The sequence below is a fragment of the Salvelinus sp. IW2-2015 genome, linkage group LG23 (genome assembly GCF_002910315.2).
Source record: "Salvelinus sp. IW2-2015 linkage group LG23, ASM291031v2, whole genome shotgun sequence".
Classification (NCBI taxonomy): Eukaryota; Metazoa; Chordata; class Actinopteri; order Salmoniformes; family Salmonidae; genus Salvelinus; species Salvelinus sp. IW2-2015.
In genome coordinates, this window is record NC_036863.1 from 42,988,800 (window position 1) to 42,995,351 (window position 6,552).

Sequence of the window (6,552 nt, forward strand, 5' to 3'; positions counted from 1 at the left end):
ACTATGGTGTTGAATGCTGAGCTGTAGTCAAWGAACAACATTGTAACATAGGTGTTCCTCTTATCCAGATGGGAGAGGGCAGTGTGGAGTGCAATAGAGATTGCGTCATCTATAGATCTGTTGGGGTGGTATGCAAATTGCATTGGGTCCAGGGTATCTGGGCTGATGGTGTTTATGTGAGCCATGACTAGCCTTTCAAAGCATTTCATGGCTACAGATGTGAGTGCTACGGGGCGATTGTCATTTAGACAGGTTACCTTGGCGTTCTTGGGCACAGGGCCTATGGTGGTCTGCTTGAAACATGTAGGTATTACAGACAGGGTCAGGGAGATGTTGGAAATGTCAGTGAAGTTATTTGCCAGCTGATCAGCGCATGCTCTGAGTACGCATCATGGTAATCCATCTGGCCCTGCGGCCTTTTGAATGTTAACCYGTTTAAAGGTCATACGAGATAACACAGTCGTCCAGAACAACTGGTGCTCTCATGAATAGTTCAGTGTTGCTTGCCTTGAAGCTTGCATTTAACTTGTCTGGTAGGCTCACGTCACTGAGCAGCTCGTGGCTGATAGTGATAGTTTGCAAGCCCTGCAACATCTAATGAGCGTCAGAGCCGGTGTAGTAGGAATCTATAGGAATCTATCATAATACTTATTTTCCACCATAATTTGCAAATAAATTCATAAAAAATCCTACAATGTGATTTTCTGGAATTTTTTTTCTAATTTTGTCTGTCATAGTTGAAGTGTACCTATGATAAAAATTACAGGCCTCTTTCATCTTTTTAAGTGGGAGAACTTGCACAATTGGTGGCTGACTAAATACTTTTTTGCCCCACTGTACGTATGGTCACTKTGGGGACGACGTCGTCGATGCACTTATTAATGAAGCCAGTGACTGATGTGGTAAACGCCTCAATGTTATCGGATTCATCCCAGAACATATTCCAGTCTGTGCTAGTGAAACAGTTCTGTAACTTAGCATCCATTTCATTGGACCACTTCCGTATTGAGCACGTCACTGTTACTTCCTATTTGAGTTTTTGGTTGTAAGCAGGAACCAGGAGGATAGCTTTATGGTCAGATTTGCTAAAGGGAGGGAGAGTGAGAGCCTTGTTTGCGTTAYTGTGTGTGGTGTAAAAGTGAATTAGAGTTTTGTCGCCTCTGGTTGCGCAGGTGACATGCTGGAAAGAATTAGGTAAAACGGATTTCAGTTTAGCTGCATTAAAATCACCGGCAACGAATGCCGCCTCTGGATGTGCATTTTCTAGTTTGCTTRTGGCCCTATACAGCTCGTTGAGTGTGGTCTTAGTGCCAGCATCTGTTTGTGGTGGTAAATAGACAGCTAAACATAGATTATCATGAKGTATTCTAACTCAGGTGAGCAAAAACTTGAGACTTCATTAAAACCTCTTGGCGCACGGATCCCTTTAACGGGATCATTTTCCGTTAAACAACCGCTGAATTGCAGAGCGCCAAATAAATAAAAAAAATACTAAAAATATTTATTTTCATGAAATCACAAGTGAAATATACCAAAACACAGCTTAGCTTGTTGTTAATCCACCTATCGTGTCAGATTTTGAAAATATGCTTTACAGCGAAAGCAATCCAAGCATTTGTGAGTTTATCGATCACTGGACAAAACATTACGAACAGCTAGCCGCAAATTAGCTTGGTCACGAAAGTCAGAAAAGCAATAAAATTAATCGCTTACCTTTGATGATCTTCGGATGTTTGCACTCACGAGACTCCYAGTTACACAATAAATGTTMTTTTTGTTCGATAAAGATTATTTTTATATCCAAAAACCTCCATTTGGTTTGCGCGTTATGTTCAGAAAACCACAGGCTCGTGCCGGTCCTGAAGGGCAGACGACAAATTCCAAAAAGTATCCGTWATGTTCGTAGAAACATGTCAAAYGTTTTTTATAATCAATCCTCAGGTTGTTTTTAACATACATAATCGATCATATTTCAGAAATTTGACTTTTTGGAAAGGTGGCATCCTATCCTATATGCAATCTGGTTTCCGCACAGGTTATGGATGTGTCACTGCAACCTTAAAGGTCCTCAATGGTGTCACCATTGCCCTTGATTCTAAGCAATGTTGTGATGATATTTGTATTGACTTGGCCAAAGCTTTTGATACGGTAGACCATTCCATTCTTGTGGTCCGTCTAAGGAGTATTGATGTCTATGAGGGGTCTTTGGCCTTGTTTGCTAACTACCTCTCTCAAAGAGTGCAGTGTATAAAGTCAGAACATCTGCTGTCCCAGCCACTGCCTGTCACCAAGGGAGTACCCCAAGGCTCGATCCTAGGCCACACGCTCTTTCAATTTACATCAACAACATAGCTCAGGCAAAAGGAAGCTCTCTCATCCATTTATATGCAGATGATAGTCTTATAYTCAGCTGGCTCCTCCCTGGATTTTGTGTTAAAGGCTCTACAAAAAAACTTTATTTGTGTCCAGCAAGCTTTCTCTGCCCTTAACCTTGTTCTGAACACCTCCAAAACAAAGGTCATKTSKTTTGGCAAGAAGAATGCCCCTCTCCCCACCGGTGTGATTACTACCTCTGAGGGTTTAGAGCTTGTGGTAGTCACCTCATTCATGTACTTGGGAGTATGGCTAGATGGTACACTGTCCTTCTCTCAGCACATATTAAAACTGCAGGCTAAGGTTAAATCTAGACTTGGTTTACTCTATCGTAATCACTCCTCTTTAACCCCAGCTGCCAAACTAACCCTGATTCAGATGACCATTCTACCCATGCTAGATTACAGAGACTTAATTTATAGATCGATAGGTCCAAGGGTGCTCTTCGAGAGGCTAGATGTTCTTTACCATTCGGCCATCAGATTTGCCCCAATGCTCCTTATACGACACATCACTGCACTCTATACACCTTTGTAAACTGGTCATCTCTGTATACCCGTGGCAAGACCCACTGGTTGATGCTTATTTATAAACCTCTTTTAGACCTCACTGCCCCCTATCTGAGATACCTACTGCAGCCCTCATCCTCCACATACAACACCCGTTCTGCCAGTCACATTCTGTTAAAGGTCCCCAAAGCGCACACATCCCTGGGTCACTCCTCTTTTCAGTTCGCTGCAGCTAGTGACTGGAACGAAGTGCTACAAACACTCCAACTCGACAGTTTAATCTCTATCATTTCATTCAAAGATTCAATCATGGACACTCTTACTGACAGTTGTGACTGCTTCGCGTGATGTATGGTTGTCTCTACTTTCTTGCCCTTTGTGCTGTTGTTTGTGCCCAATAATGTTTGTACCTTGTTTTGTGCTGCTACCATGTTTTGTGCTGCTGCCATGTTGTTGTCATGTTGTGTTGCTACAATGCTGTATTGTCATGTGTTGCTGCCATGCTATGTTGTTGTCTTAGGTCTCTATGTAGTGTTGTGGTGTCGCTCTTGTTGTGATGTGTTTTTTCTTCTATTATTATTTTTTTTTTTTTATATCCCAGCCCCCCTCCCCACAGTAGGCCTTTTGCCTTTTGGCAGGCCGTCATTGTAAATAAGAATTTGTTCTTAGTTAAATAAAGGTTAAATAAAATGTTTAAATAAAGGTTAAATAAAATGACGGCGCTACGTTGAAAGTCACAGAGCACTTCAGTAAGGTCATTTTACTGCCAATGTTTGTCTATGGAAATTGCATGGCTGTGTGCTCGATTTTAAACACCTGTCAGCAAAGGGTGTTGCTGAAATAGCTGAATCCACTATTTTGAAGGGTTGTCTACATACTTTTTATATATAGTGTATATACAGTATATGATATGCTGTAATATAAAAAAAACACTAGCAGCCAACCTGCTTGCACCAATCCCATGCAACTACAGTTAAATACAAACCTGCCTCCCCTCAATGAATTTAATTAATTAATTCAACCATTAATTCATTCATTTCAATTACCGTCAAAAAACCACAGTAAGAGTATTGGTACTGTAAAACAGATTACAGTAACATGCTGTACTGTACATTTACAGCATTATATTGGCATCAGATTTGCCAGCAAATTACTTCATTATATAATATCCTATCGCTGTGTTGCTGTAATGATTACCGTTGGCTCRTTTACATTATTTACAAAATTACAGTATTTAACTGGCAACTGCCAGTAAAATGGTGTAAATCCACAAGGAAAGTTTGTTTTACAGTTTACAATAGGACCATCTGGAAGCTGTAAGAGGCATAGCCCATGTATACATTTAGACTGAGTGGTGGAGTGCCCAGGGGGGGATCAACYTTTGTCACTCAGACACATACATTTTCCTAATTTGTACAATGCACTCCAGGATATGTCTGAATCAATGAAATATTCAGGGATTGTTAGTGAATAATATCAAGGGAAACACAGTCAGAGTCCAGGGTTCATTAAYCATCATCAGATGATCATGTTTGGCATCGTGCGTGTTTGTGTGAGGAGAACACAACATAGAGTCTTCTCAATTGGGATTTGTGTTTGGAGTAAAAATAGCTTTCTGAAAGAGTTTCAAATTTCAAACCACGACTCCGTTCACCCTCTCAGAGGACCGTTACTCAAGGATTAGTAGCTTGAGTGTCCTCTCCCTYTCCCAGTACAAAAGCCTGCATTCCTCTGGTCTGGGTCTATACTCAACCAAGGGRGTAATCTTTGTTATTAACTGTCTGTGAAATGGGACAGAGGCTTAACAAGTCTGTCAGAGTGACAAAACTAAGATGTATTGCTACAGTTTACACAATGCAGTCCAGCACAAATGCCTTTTTAAACATCTCTATATGATAGACACTYAGAGGAGATTGCACATTATCTTGGAATCCCTCTCAATCTTAAAATAAAGCAATCCTGAGTAAAACCGAATGACAACTATAGCAACCCTACCAACTGCACTAGTTATTATACCTTCTTGGCCTCATTGCTTATTTGCTGCAATACAAATACCTGGGCTGCTAAGAGGAGAGGGTGTTGTCGAGGTAATCCTAGCGGTCACACTACCTCTCAGTCTCGTGGCCTGATGCTCCTAGAGTGAGAGCGGAGTGCCCCTAATAGTGCATGTTAGTCCTGTTTGAAGATCCAGTCTGCTCCAGCTGTGGTCAGTTCAAAGCTGCATTGCTGCTAATGCCTTGAGCGAGAGGATAATGCAGATGTAGGATCTCAATTTGATCACCATGTTACAGAAGAACATTCCTGCAATGCAGGAAATGTGCAATTTGTAGTATATTTGAAATGTAAAAAGTGTTCTGAAGTTTCTAATTTCCACTTTGAAATTTCAGACTTGATTTTCACTTATAATAATCAACCACTACAAAAATGTCCATTAATTATAATCCACATAATAATTCACATTTCCTGTTSCAACAGGATTATGCTCCCACTGTAGCAAACTGATTCAAATTAAGATCCTACATCTATACCATACAAGGAGAAAAGGGGGCTTATTCTCATGATATCATACAAGAGAAACTGCTGAGACATTTGTGTTTCATTGCACCTGTAATCTCTTTGCTTTTCTCTTCCAATAAACTCTACTCTATCGTAACAAGAAATGTTCTCTTGAGTCACAAATTCAAAGCAAATCACCTTGGTTTTAGTTTTTGCTCCTCTTCCACTCATGCATCATCTCGCCATGAGTCAGATTTGTCTGACACACCTTCACACTCTTATCCATCAGTTACCTACTCTATTATCATTCTCTGTGCACGATGCCCTGCAAGCTGAAGCTCTCAGCTTTTCTCCTCAGTTCCTCTCTCGGTATGATCGAGTCACAGGCAGATTGAACGTTTAGGTAGCATTTGCATTGTCGTTTTCGTTGCACTTGCRTTCAGTAGCAACTATGAAATCACATTAATATTATGAATAGCATTGACGTCAAATGGCAGAACCAAAGACACGGGTGGCTCCTAAYGTTGTGAGATTCTCGCTAGTGTTTACAGAAAAACTGGTTCTGWGAGATTAGGATCAGGACCTGCAATTGTAACAGTAAGCAACTGCTACAAAATGGAAGATTGCAGTGTAGCCTTTGTTAGGAGTACATATTGTATGAATTGCTCAGGCATAAGAATATGAAAGTGTGTATTCTTATTTAAAATGTATGTGATTCTGTCCTTCAGCTATCATTGTCTGTTAGTATTATGTATTATTTTAAGTTTTGTGTGGACCCCAGGAAGAGTAGCTGCATCTTTGACTGTAGCTAATTGGGATCCTAATAAAATACTAATAAAATACTAMTAGGTTACTGCAAAGAATTAAATGTTACAGTGAATGGTGTYATACACAGTATATTACACAAGGATGAAGGTCAATCTTATTTTCTTCAATTGTGAAATAAAAACATGGTATGCACAGGTCTATATTGTGTATGTATAAATGGCCATATGGGTATGCAGGCTGGTTTATGTTCAAATGGGTTATGAGTGGGTTACATGCGGGCTGGTTCACACAGTTTTAGGAACAGACAGTCACTGTGAAACTGGAATGGAGGAGGAGACAACCTGAGACTTCCCCTTGAGTGGATGTTGTGTTTATCTATCTGTGTCCCACCCGTTGATTTTTATAT